Here is a 15,184-nt window from a genome sequence, read left to right as displayed (position 1 = left end):
TGAGTCCCCCATATTTTGTTCCTCACCTTGCTTCCATGGACATCTATATGATACATGGTCCTACTGGTTGCATTTAAAACATTTATCCCTTGATCTTGGCTGTATACCTGAACTAGTGGCTTCTCCTCTTACTTGAGGACTCTTTTGGGGTGGTTTAGATTACCCACTATGGATTCCCTTATATCCATGTGCAGCACTGACTATCCCTTTCCTCTGCAGTGATGCCTGCTTGCTATGTAGAGATCCCCTTTTCCCCATCTTATCTGCAGAGTTACACTCACAGTCTGCAAACCAGATTCTCATGCTCTCAGGCAAAGTGCTAAGGGCTTGTTTCCTCAACAAAACATCTGCCAGCTCTTCTAAAGTGGTGACCTGATACCCACTCATCCACCTATGAAAATAAGTGCTTAACTCAGCAATATAAATACACACACTTTCATCTGCCTTGCGTCTATGCTCACATTTTTTTTTCTGTAAGCTTCAGCTGTTAAACCATTCAGGTAAACATTTCTTTATTTTATCATAGTTTAAACAATCAATATCAGACAGTTTAGAAACAGCAGTTACAGCTTTACTATGGAGTAAGGGGGTTTGGGGCATACCTGGAGCTCTGGTCAACAACATACTGTTTACATAGTCTTTCAAATACACGAATAAAACTATCAAAACCATCACCATTTGTAAAACCTGGAAGAAATTTACTGACCTCCATTGCCTCTGGGGTTCAGTTATTCCCCTTCCCACCACCTCCATGGCCCTGACAAAAAGTCAGCATCTCCCTCTCATGTTGATGTTGCTTTTCATTCTCTTTGGCCTCCAAACACCACAGTCTCAAATTTTCTTCAGCCACTAAATGCTACAGTCTCTCTACTGATTCTAATTCCATCTGTTTTCCCTGCCGCTGATTTTAATTCCACACAATTGTCCTCCATTTCAAGTCTCTTCATCCACAGATGGATTTTTAAGTCCTCTGAGGAAACAGTGAACCATTCTGTTAAAAAGGTCTGCAACTCTCTATCACCAGACTGGTTATCCTCCTGGTTTCTGGTCTGAGCTGAAAGTAAGACTGAAATAATTTCCTCTTTAGTCAGGTTGGCATGCGCCAGTTCTTTGGCTTCATGCATCTTGGCCAACTGGTTCTTTATCAGCTTGCCAAAAACCTCTGCTGACATCTTTGCCTGCTTTCCCTGACTAAACTAAAATAACAAAAAAATAAAACTGTTGTGAAATGAAACTCTGAATGTTTACCTTGTGGTTGCCGAGAATAGACACAACTTTAGTGACAACTGGTTACAGGCACCAGAAGTTCAATTAATATCCACACCACTGCTCACCAATATGTGACATCCCCATTCTGGGCCAGTAATCAAGGAGTCTCAATCCTCATTACTGACACTGGAGAGGGACATTCACTTGGAACAAAAATTGATACACCCGGTGTTTCCAGATGCAGTTCTCTGCATCAGGCACAGTTTCCCCTTAAGAGCACACAGGGAACACAGTCAGCCCAGGGCTGGGTCCTTTCACTCTCCCAAGATTCCCAATAAGTCTTCCACATTGGCACAGGTGTAGGGTTGATTCCTCAGTCAAGTGTCCAAGAAATATCCTCTAGCAGCCTCTCTGTGAAACCCATGCTTTGTGTCCCTGACACACACATTCTTTGAGATTTGATTTTTCAGAGAGACACACACACACACACACACACACACACACACACACACACACACACACACACACACACAAAATGCTGGCACAGATTTACTAGCTATGCTTCCTTCTGCACAGACTATAAGGTAGTTACACCACCACCAGACACTCCAAAGACAGCTACTCTAAAGCTCTTGAAGGGTACCCAATTATACTGAGAGAAACTGACATTAATACAAATGGTAATGTTGACAAAACAGCCAGGCTTTCAGGAGTGGCCACAGTGCCAACAATAAATATAAGCACTCTCAAATGTTAAGATATTCTCTAAAGGACCAGCCACAATGAAAAGTTTAAGTATATTTAACAATTAATGATAAAAGAATATGAAAATACTGAATATTTATTAACAATAAATACCAGAGTTTCAATCCCAGGGAATATTAAAAATAATACAAGTGGACAGGTTCACACAGTTGCAGAAAAAAAAATACTTAACTAATCTCAATTTATTTTCCTGACTGATCTAAGGAAATATTATTACCTGGTTTACTTACTAGAGCAAGGTAAGACAAAATAGGTGAAAGATCATTCATTGTCAGCTTACATAAACAGAGTGCTATGAGACTTCAAGTAGCACCTATTATTAAAATATAATTTTTAGTGATGGACTACAGAATGACATCACATACATCTAGCCATCTATCTTCTGGTTTCCATGCTCCCCTTGGCTAGAAGCTATCAGGATTTAGCACATATGTGTCAACAATACACACAGAGATAGCCTTGTTAAGATCTGCTGCATCTCCTGGAAGTCATAAAACAATTTCAAATTTCCACCCTCCTGGAGTAGCAATTAGTTCATCCTAAAGACAATGCAAGAACCTACAGACTTTTTGTCTCTGGCTGCATTGAGAATTGTATGATACAATATTTATGGGCTAAGCCAGGTAATTAAATTTCAAACTATTTTCAAAGTTTGAGATTGACCTCTTCTCTTCCAGTATCCTCTGTTAAAACTACATTTTAAACAGTTACAATAATGCATGTATATTTCTGTTTCTGTCCAGCAGAGCACACTGTTGGTATATTTTAATACAAGCAGCTTTAGAAATGCATTTTTCAACACAAGCATCTGTACGAATCAGTTTGATATACGAATGACATATAATTCTTTACATAATTCCAGCTAGCTGTGCTGACATATACCACACATCCACTGCCCTACTTCTCCTGGCATAGCTGGCAATACCTCACATCTTCACAACCTCAATAGATGACAGTTGCTCCAGCAAAAGATTTGGTAGATGGGGGTATTCCCCAGGTATAGGATGGTGATAATGATGTGTTTATCATCCCTGGATTGTAGTGTGCAGCCAATACCTTTAACAGCATAAAAGAAAAAACACTTGCATGTGTGATCCCTTGCTGCAGAAACGGTACATGCTCCAACATGTATCACAATGCTTTCTCTGATATTGCAGATCAGTTAGTAAACACAAATTGCTATGTTGAGCATATGCTCCTGCATGCAGCATGCACAGTGGTTATCCATGCATGCTGAAGTATGGGAATTCTGCATTTACAGAAGAATTGGAATAACAGTACTATACAGCAGGTTTGCTCCTCACACGTCATCACCCTTTTTAGCCTGCATTTGTTGCTTCACAGCTTTCATGGGTATCAGAAGCATATATCCCATCCCCCTTGTCCACTGTACTATTCCAGCTTATTTTTACCTAAAAAGTTTGTCATTTTTCTGTTATTTAGGGAAAGAGATTATACCACCAAAATGTTTCCTTTTCCAATCATGTTTGTTTGTTCAGTGTCCCTTTCCATAACAGCTGTAAATATTTTTGTTTTGGTTTACACTATTGCCCTCTGCAGTTAATCTGCTATGTCTCCATTTATTCTTTATGGCTTGGGCCACTAACCTCATGTCTCCATTCTCTATCTTGTTGGCTTGCAGGCCTCTCACATACTGCATATGACTTCTGTGTTCTTATCTGCTATCTGTTACTTAACTGTATGGTTCCCAGACACACAATCACAACTCCCTGCACACAGGTTGTGACTTCTCAGTCCTATAATAACCTAATAACTGTACTTGATATGTTGTGGCATGGTAGTTGGTGTACTCTCTTCAGTAGTCATGCACTCTAGTGCTTCCCTGCACAATGCACTATGTAATGGGATAACCTGCAGAAATGATTGTTCCCATATGTGTATTGTTGACTTGAAGAACAGCTTGCAAGGCCTTTTGACCATGCCCACTCTGTGGGTGGCACAGTGGTGCAGCGGTAGTGTTGTCTCACAGAAAAAGATTCTCTGGTTTGCTTCTTGGCTAGAGTACCTTCTCTGTAGAGTCTGCATGTCCTCCCTGCATTCATGTAGGTTTCTTCCCATGTTACAAAAACATGCATCTGAAACCTTTTTCCCTGGGCTGCGGCTGAAAATTGACTTTGTTCCAAGTCGGACTTTCCTGATAAATAAAATGTCATTGGTTTTGCCTTATCCACAGGGAGCTATAATGGTATCTTATAATGGTGTGCTCGATACGATTCTTCCAGTTAGCAAAACAGAACAGACATGTTTCTTTTCACCTTCCCTTTACATGCTATTTTATGGGCTACTTCTTAAATGTTGTCTACACTTGCATTCACATCTGATGCCTTTTTTCTATCTGTGCTGCTCCTTTGATGTGATTGATTTTGTGCTGCTGTACAACAACTTCTTTGAGATGACACACGTTTTGCAATTTCATTTATTATATATAATTTATGAAAGATTTACTCTACATGTTTACTAACTCTTTGCTCCCAACTTTGGTTCATCAGCACTATATTACATTAAAGGCTTGTGATTTGTCAGTGATACATTGTTATATTGCTTGATGTTGTGCATTGCTATGCCATGCTATGTAGCCATGAATCCAGTATATAGATTTTGAAAGGTTATTCTCCTAGCATAAACTTTCTACTGTTAATAAAATCAGAGGTCTATATTTTATTGCCTCCGTACAGTTTTAACAGCATCAGATATTATGTTGGCAACAAAACTGCACACAGCAATATATTTTCTTCTTGTAGCTTGGGGCTTTTATTACAGAAAGAAGAAGAAGCTGAAACAAATACAGCTTGCCAGGCACAAGTCATGTACACCTCTCTGCTTATTTGGTGTGGTAAGCAATGATGTTAGATAAGTTGGGGGTATGGAGAGTTCAAGGACAGAATGCCAGTTAGTATAGGTAGTGAGGTAGGTTAGGAGAGGTGCTGGTCTCTTTGTCATGGGTAAATAGTGCACAATTGATGGCTGGCATACCCATTGCTCTGCTAGGCTGCAGGAGCCAGGGATGGTGAGAGGTGTAGGGTAATTTAATAAAATTTACACAGAGCAAATTTCTATGTAAGAATACTGGTAAGGCTCGAACATGGAACATGGCCACCGAGCAATCAAGGAAACAAGGCTCGGGGTGTGCACAAGCATCCTGACACTGTGCAGACACAGAGTTGTCCGTAGAATGCAAATCACCTCATCTGCTGGTAAAAACCATGCATTTTACCGTCAAGAAGTTTAGTCCAGATACAGATTCTTAGTTTTAGCACTTGAATTTGCTTATTCGTGATCAGCACTTTTTCAGAACTTGTAAGCACTAAATAACCTACTAATTACTACAGCACTCAACCATCCTCATTACCTAAAGGAAAACAGTTTTTGTACTTACTTTCCTCACTTGCTTAGAGAAAAAACAGCTCTTGTACTCATTTTCCTCAATTATCTAGAGGAAAATAGTTTTTTATTTAGGCATGTCCAAGGGTCAGCTCCCAGTGTTCTCTCCTGTCTATCTAATGAATCTGGGCATCTTGGGGCAATGTAGAAATTGCCTCATGTACACAGACAACCCTCTCCTCCTACCACCCAACACTACAATCTGTGAGAGATGCACTTATCTAGCCAAACTGGAGGTAAAGCTCTCTCCAGTCAAGACTGAACTTGACAGTCAAGAGGAGAAGGTAAACACTTGCACCACACCACACTCATCACATAGTCTCACTAAATCTACACCACCAAAATCCACACATAGAAACACAAAAACATTCACAGGGGCTCTCAATAATAATCTGCTCAAGCAACAGAGACCTCCAAAGCAGAAATGCAAGCAACCTCCACCCCCAACACAACCCAAATGACACATAGCTGGCAGACTCAGTGTGTCACTCAACCACAGCTAATAAGGTAAAACAACGTACCCAACACACTAGACATAGGTGACTCTATAGTCGGGCACACTGAAGTCCCACTCACCAGGCTAAACAAGGAGAAGGTTACTGCCAGCTGCCTTTCGGGTGCCAGGATCTGCCACATAACCCATGCACTCAGGTCACTCTACAACAAGTACAAAATGAGTCTGTTATTGTCCATGTTGGTGTGAACGACCTGAGATGTACCTCCCTGAACTACATGAAAAGAGACATGGAAGAGCTCTCCAATCTTGTAGCCCAGGCAGGTATGACCATAGCCCTGAGTAGCATTCTGCCATCATCCAGAATGATGCCACAGTACAAGGACAAAATGATTGACTTCAACAATTGGCTAAGCTTCTGGTGCCATTCTAAAGGGATCCAGTATCTGTTTGCTTGGGATGACATGGTCGACAGACCACAATGCTTTGCCAGAGATGGCTTGCACCTGTCACCCCTGAGATTCCGGATACTGGCTAAGGTTCTTGCCGCCCCTATAGTGCCTTCTTTTAGGCAAGGTCAAATGACAAATTCACCACCATAACAGGAACAGGCAAGCAAAATCTGAGGGTGATGCTATTCAATGCTAGAAGTCTAAATCTCAAAATGCACTCACTCGAGGCACTCCTTAAAATGGAGAACATCAATATCTGTGTAGTGACTGAGACCTGGTTCAAGGCTCCAAAGAGCACCCCTGCACTACCAGGCTATAACTCATACCACACTTTTCAGCCATGTAATCTGGAACGGAACACCAAAGGCAGAGGTGTGTCCATATTCATTAAGGATATCCACACCTCCAGGTTAGTTGCTTAGCATAATGCAGCCGAGGTTATCCAAGTGCAACTAACTCTGGGCAAAACTGCAATCCAAATTGTAGCTTGCTACAGATCACCCACCATGCCCCAGGATTCCCACTCCTCTTCCTTGATGTACTGGAAATTATTAGGGTTCAACCAAACACCCTAATAATGGGCAATTTCAACTACCCCACCATTAACTCGGAAAACTACTCATGTACCAACTCCTTCGCTCAACGCTTTCTGGAATTCATAAACTCCAATGCCCTGGATCAACTTATCAACACCCCCACCAGGGGGCAACAATATCCCAGATCTAGTCATTACCAACATGAGTGACCTGTGTTCCACACCTGAAGTCATTGGTCCGATCCGACCATAAGCTAATTACTCTAGATATCCACATCCTGCTCCCACCCCCCATTAAGGAAACCATGGTAAAAAATTTCTCCAAAGCCAACTTCGTGCTTCTTAAGACAGAAGTGGTGAACTTCATGACACCCATGCAGATGGACAATACAGTTACGACTACTGAATCCTACACAACTGAACTTTATAAGCACTTACATGAGTGAATGGATCGTGCTATCCCAAACAGAACCAAGATGCTATCCTCCAAAAAAAGGAAGCCAATCTGGTGGTCCCCTGCCATAAACAAACTGTACAACAGAAGGAAGAAACTGTTGCAAAAGAGAGTAAAATTCCATGAGTGGAGGAGCTCCCTGGTCAGCCTCAGTAAGAAGCTGCGATCCCTGATAAAATCCTCCAAAGCTAGTTACGAAAACAAAATCTCCACTGATTCTAAAGACAACCACAAAGCATTCTATAGCTATGTCAAGAATCTTAATGGCAACACTCAGATCTGCTCTGAGTTACAGCACAATGGCACTAAATATAAAGACCCAAATGATATTGCCAACATCCTGGCAGATAGGTTCAGTGCTAACTTTACCCCCCGCTCACCTCCTAAAGAGCCCATCTCTATAGCAGAAGAATGCAAAGTTCCTGTAATCACGGCTGCACAGGTAAAAACCACACTCTCCAAAGCCAAGAACACAGCATCCGTGGGACCAGCCAACATCCCAGGCTGTGTTCTACATGAACTACAGAATGAACTGGCACCCCACCTAAGTACCAGGTTCAATCATAGCCTCACCTCAGGCGTTGTGCCTGCTGAGTGGTGCACAGCAATGGTTATCCCACTCCACAAGGGGGGAACCACCACAGTCCTCGGGAACTACCGCCCCATTAGCTTGATGTGCCTGATCTGCAAGGCCATGGAACGTATCATCATGGAACTTATAAACAAAGACATTGGTAATCTCCAAACTCTGGACCCCACCCAGTTTGGGTTTGTAAAAGGCAGATCATGTCTCCTAAACCTGATAGACATCTTTGAAGCAGTCAACAAAGCCGTAGATGAGGGTAAGATGGTTCACACAGCCTATCTTGACCTCGCCAAGGCTTTCAACACCATCCCCCATTCTGGAATTATAGTTAAACTCACTAAACTAGGTATAAATCCCTATGTCACAAGATGGGTTGCCAACTGGCTCACTGACAGAATCCACACTGTGAAAGTAGCATACTCCAAATTCCACTTCAGACCAGTGACAAGTGGAGTACTACAGGGTTCAGTCCTGGGTCCTCTCCTGTTTGGTATCTACTTCTCTGAAGTACAGGCTAACACAAAAGATCTTTGGCTAATGAAGTTCGCAGATGACTACAAACTAGGAGCCATAATCGAAATTCCTAACGATGTGGACATCCTACAAAAGGGCCTCACTGAGACAGATGCCTGGTGTCAAAGCCATGGCCTCAAGCTCAATGCCAAAAAGTGCATTGTTATCCCCTTTGGTAAAAACTCTGTACCCATGAACTACAACATAGGTGGCAGTATACTTAACACCGAAAGTGTGATAAGAGACCTTGGGACACAGGTGGACAGTAGTCTCTCCTTTGATAATCACATCACCACAGTAGTCAGGAAATCCTTCTACATGGCACACCTCATCACAAAAGGTTTCTCATCCAGAAAAAAAGAGGTCATTGTTCCCCTCTACTCATCACTCATTAGACCCATTATAGAGCACAATGCCCCTTTTGGTATGTACCTCACAAGACATCTACAACAATTGGAAAGGCTGCAGAAATACCTCACAAAGAGGATTACCAGTCTCAAACAGATGCCCTAAGCAGACTGTCTCAAAAATCTCCAGCTTTACTCCATCGCATATCGCCTACTTAGAGGTGATCTCTGCCTAACATACAAAGCTATGTCAAACCAGAGCTGTTGGATATGCTCCACTTAAAGAAATCCCAATCCCTCCAAGCTACACGCTCTAGGGACCTAAACCTTGTCACCACAATAAACAGAACATGCCAGAGGGATAGATTCCTGTCCCAGAGACTTCCCATACTCTGGAATAAACTACCTATGTATATCAAACAAAGCTCCTCATTAGCACTCTTCAAGAAAAATCTTGATGATTGGATGGGAAATAGGAAATTCACCCTGGGGATCACCTCTGTGGCTCTGCTCGACAGTGGCACAGGAAAATAATTTTCTTGGGTGGCAAAAGCCAGGGCCTAGTACCTACCTATGAACCTATAAAAGCAGGGGGTGGCTATGGGCACCCCCTGCTCCAACACCTATGCAAATTTAGTGTTGGCTTATTGGGAGAAGGAGGTTATTTATGAAGGACAACACCCATGGAAGGATAAGTTACTTTTCTACGTGCATTTTGTGGATGACTTTTTTTGTTATGGGGAGGGGATGTTGTTGACCTACAGGTATTTGTATAATATTTGGAATCCATGACCACATTTCTTAGGTTTACCATGCACTATTCCAGTGAGGTCATAGACTTCCTGGATATAAAACTGCAGAGGGATGAGAATGCGGTTCTGGATATGACCCTATTTAGAAAAAGCTGTTGGAAGAACAGCATGCTATCTTTTGACAGCATGCATCCTAGATACACCTTCTACAGTATAATAAAAGGGCAGGTTAATAGAATTTCCCACATATGCACAAAGGACACACATTTTGAACAATAAATAGCTAGGTTAGAGAGCAACCTTTGTCAATGGGGGGATAATGAGAATAAAAGTTAGAGATGTTATAATGATAAGTAAACAGCACAGGAATGATAGATCCAGAACCTGGTTCTCCCACAGACAACAGGTTTGGGTATCCAGTCAGTCTAGACCTCCACAGATCAGTAATATGAGACTGATGCTAACATATAGCAACAACATAGGGAGAATATGTGACATTATAAAACAGAACTGGAATGTTCTGTTAACAGATGAAAGACTAGGTAAGGTGATGGGGAGAGACCACTATTTGGATTTAGAAGGAACAAAAATCTAAGAGATTTATTATGTCACAAAGGGAAAACACATAAAAGCAGGAACAGAAGCATCATTACACAGTGTACAGGTACACGAAAATGTAGAAGCTGCAAAGCATGTGAATATGTTGAGGAAACAGGCTCATATAGACATCCTATATCAGGGAAGCAGTATTATTTTGATCTATGTGCAGATAGTAAGACAGAATGTTGTTTATTTGGCAGCCTGCCAGGACTGCAACTCATTCTATGTAGGAAAAACTAACTGCATGTTGAAAAATAAAATCTTGAACCATTTGTCATCAGTTAGGCTAAGACATGAACATATTGCACTTTTCCAGCATATTCTAAACATGAGAATCGTAAATTTAAATTTATGGTTATACAATGTATAAATAAGAACAAAAGGGGAAGTGATTTAGTTAATGAGACAGAACTAAATGAGACAAAATGGATCACTGAACTAGCAGCAATTAAAACCCCAAGTTTAAATGGGGTTATACCTTCAAAACCTGTATTGAAAAAGAGGAGGGTGCATACTGTTTAGTAGTCAAAGAGCTATAAAAACTGCAGTGTTAGTTGAGCATGTTATCTGAAAAAGGGCTTGTCCCGAAAGCACTCATTTTATGTGTTTTTAATTGTGGTTTAAATAAAACTTTTGTAGCTGTTCAGCGTGGTGACTGCCTATTTTCTTCTTCTTCTGGCTTACTTATCGTGGGCAAATAGCCTTTGGTTGAGTATCTACAGTTGTTTTTGGTTTGACCATTGGAGTACACACTTGGGAATTTTAACAGTCAATATGATAGGGGCTGCTGCTGCTTTGCTACATCTGTAGCCACTACAGGCTGAGGTCACTGATGATGATGATGCTGACAATAGGCCCAGACTGAGGAGGAGAAGAGTGTTCACGTCCAGGGTAACCTTTCAGGAACTACATGAGCTGGAGATAGTGGAGCACTACATAGTGGAGAGGGACATACTATAGTAACTCATCAAGCTCTGCTGGCCTCACCTCAGACCCAGAGCCAATAGAGGGGAACCCATCTCAGTGGAAACAAAGGTATATGTAGCCTTAAGAATACTAGCTACAGGTACTTTCCAAAGACCTACTGGGGACATCATGGGGATCTCACAGGCATCCGCATCCAGGGTACTCCATCAGTTCCTGGCTGTCATGCTAACACATGCCAGTGAACACATTTATTTCCCCGGCATCCCTGAGGAGAGGACCAGCAATATGCATCTCTTCCACCATGCAGCACACTACCTAGAGGTACTGGGTACCATAGACTGCACTCATGTGCACATTAAAGCACCACCTGGTGAGGAGGGTAGAGTGTATGTATGTCAACCACAAAGGGTATCACTCCATCAACTGCCAGGTCATATGCAATTATCATCAGTATGTGTGCAGGCAGCCCTGGCAGTTATCACGACTCCCACATCTGGCACGCATCACAGCTGTACCAGGCATTTGCCAGTGGGGACATCCCATACGAAACTGTGCATGATGACACCCATTAGAAATGCACACAAACCAACTTAAGAATGTCATAATGAGACACACACACAAACTAGGAACATTATAGAGTGTGCGTTTGGGCTGCTCAAGTCAAGGTTCCACTGCCTTGACATATCTGGTGGAGCCCTGCAGTACTCTCCAGCCACATATGCACACATGTTCATAGTATCTGCCATGCTACACAATATGATCCTGCAGAAACAACTGTGGCAGGAGCATCATAGGGAAGGGGCACACAGCTCCCCACCATTGCCAAGGTCTCAACAGGCACAGAGGAGCTTGGAGGAGGAACCCCCTAAGCCTGTCCCTGTAGGCAGAAGTAGGCATGCCCAGTATGCCTTGGCCTTGACAAAGAAGCAATGCATAGCACATTGATACCCTAGAGGCCCAGGGACTGACATCCCACTCCGACTCACATACACACTGTAAAATGGATGCCAGCCAAATCACACTGCCTATACCTTATCATATATAGGCTGTGTACTGTGTGCAACCAACAGAGTCAGCCCTGAAGCACTGTCCTTGTAACTGCAGCTGGCACAAGGTAAGTCACTCTTCTTAACAGTAAATGAATGGGATAGTAGACTGTGGTAGCATATCTATGGTATTGCTGCATGACAACAGGAACTCTCTCCCAAATACTAGCTGCCCCACAATATGCATTAGGCCCTAATCAAGCAAAATCCACTGCATTATATGAGGTACTTACAAACAACGGGGTCATAGGAGAAATGCATGGATGTCAATGTTGTAGACCCATACATAGCTCTAAACCTCTTACAGCAAAAAATCTGTACAAAGCCATAAGGAAATGTGGGGTAAAGGCCTACAAACAGAGACATGTCTTAAATAGGTTTACTATCAAAATTTCAAACCGCACTCCATCGACTGTACTATCGTCGAACACGGAAGTTCGAAAACGGGAATGTTGAAGTAAAAAAAACAGTCTAGGAATAGTTTTAATATGGGTCGAGGTAGGTGTTCAGTATTATTCAGAACTACAAACATCTCACCTACCTCGACCCATGTTAAAACCCATTCCTAGATTATTTTTTTACTTCAACATTCCGTGTTCGACGATAGTACAGTCGACGGAGTGTGGTTCGAAATTTTGATAGTAAACCTCTTAAATATTGCTCTTACAAACCTAGAAAGTTGATAGAATAACAGGTGTTGAAGTAGCATAAATTGTCTGAGGGGCAGGAAGTCTGAAACTCAAATGTCAGTCATTACTTTCTTACTTCAGTCTTAAATGATTTCACTAATATTTTCCACATAACCACAATGTTATGAAAAATGGACCCAAAACATGAGCCAAACATCTGGACAGTCTGTGAAGATGTGTGCAGTTGAGAGGTATGCCCCCCTCTCCCAACACACCTGTGTTTACATACAACTGCAGTAACATTTATGTTTGTAAGGTAATAGCAGAAGACCGCACATTCCCAGGGCTGTCACAATCAACTTGATAACTTGTTCCATTTCTACAATATGCAGGGTCAATGTGCTATGTATGTTTTTGCTTAATAGTGTCAGGAAGTAGACAGCACTTACTGGTGGCTGTTGTGGCTTACTGGTCTAAGTACAGTATTGTGGTTGTCAGGGTCCATGTCTTAAGACTGGCCGTGGCAGCTATTTTGCATGTCAGCTACACCAACAGTGGGAGTTATACACACTGTCCAGAAGTCAATACTTGTTACTGCAGGAAAACTGGACAATGGAGGGACAGCGGGCCACACATATGTGCAGTGCAAAGCTCTGAGTATCCCACACAGTGCTTAGTAGAACAGCAGTTTGTGACAGGTCAGTCTAGTGGTAGGATATAAAGGTTGCCAAGTTACTGTGTTAGTACTGACAACAAGTCAGTGGGCACCATCCATACCCCTGGAATGACAGGATGTTACAGAATGTCCACATGTATGCCTCCTTTATCTGTTCTGCTTGTCATAATACTGCATTTGCCTGGCAAACTATTTGCAAACCAAAAAATGTTGATGTGAAAACATCAATGGCAGACAGTTGAGATGCAGATGTTGTCATACCCATAAGTAAATGCAAGCTAATACAAAACCATTCTAACAAATGACTACATTTGGAAAAGCAATATTAAGAGCCTGCCCTCATGTCTGGGCTTTTGTCTGACTGTTATATATGGGCCTGTGCAGATGTCTGTCTGTAACAGTTTGAGAGCCATGACCAACATGTAGTCTTATAATAACAATGCAACACAAACTGTCTGAGGACCCCAGCAGATGTATGGGGGACAATGATGGGCAACCTGCTAAACAGGTACAGTCAGAGGTGTGAAGTCTGTAACTTCTACCCCACTCACACCATAACTACAAAATACATAACAGCAGCAACTGTGGACAAAGGCTGTGACTGGACAACAGAAGTACAAAGAGACTCATATAAGGGGAAGGGGGACTACTGGCCAGACAAACATAGAATGTGTACACTAGAACAATTTATTCTGTAACATAGTTCCCTGCATTGCAGGGAGTCAGTAAACAAATGTCTGTCAGTGCTCCCTCACATTAATCTATACTCATCTACCACTGACATACCAGGAAATCACAGTGCTATGTAGAATATACCACACATATTATGGAAAACGCTGCTCAGTCCAATGCATTCTGTACCTATCCCAGGATATGACTCAGTTAATAAGGATAGCACACAGACAGCAGATCCTAGCCAGTATATCACTGAGGTGTTGGACCGTTTACACAGGTTCATCAGCCAATCAGCTGCAGCACTAATAATCCTGGACTGGACTACAGGTAGCTCTGGACTGGAGTCCCACTGTTACTATTGAAGGTAATTCTGAGCATGCTCCTACACTTAGAGAATTACAGCCCATGTCTGAACCCACATTTGACTATTGAGCTGTGTTGTCCATATATGCTTTTGCTTACACACAGCCATGTACACCTTAACTGTCTCTCACCACCCCCATCGGACAGAATTACCCTCATCTATCTGTATGTGGCACATATAAGATATAGCTGCATCTGATGAGTGTCATATGCATGCATATATATATATATATATATATATATATATATATATATATATATATATATATATATAGGTAACATATACAAATATAACAATTATAGACAGGCAGACATGTGTGGAGAGAGAGATAGAGACAGATAGAGACAGAGCGAGAGAGAGAGAGAGATCATGAAAGGTATACAGGGAAGTACTGCTACAGCCATTTGCACACCAATTGTAACCAGTGGCATGTGCAAGTATGAAGGTGAGCTTCATTGTGCAATAGCACTGAGGTAGGGTTGTAATGTCACATCACCTGCCTTGTGTGTGTGTGTGTGTGTGTGTGTGTGTGTGTGTGTGTGTGTGTGTGTGTGTGTGTGTGTGTGTGTGTGTGTTTCTGTATCTATTACATTTACATCAGAATACAGATGCCCAACAGGCCTATGTCTGTGTAATGGTCATCCATTTTATGGGCCTGATAATAGTATCATCCACAACAGTGGCCCACCTTTCAACAGCTACTGACATCATCCACCCCAATAGCAGTGTCAGACACTCTTCATGTCAATAAGGCTTGTGGTGCATGTGATAAGTAGGTAGCACTATAGTATACACAGC

Source organism: Protopterus annectens, chromosome 3.part0 (genome assembly GCF_019279795.1).
Source record: "Protopterus annectens isolate FY-2018-M chromosome 3.part0, PAN1.0, whole genome shotgun sequence".
NCBI lineage: Eukaryota > Metazoa > Chordata > Ceratodontiformes > Protopteridae > Protopterus > Protopterus annectens.
The sequence above is the reverse complement of the archived record's forward strand: the minus strand, read 5'-3'. Positions refer to the sequence as shown.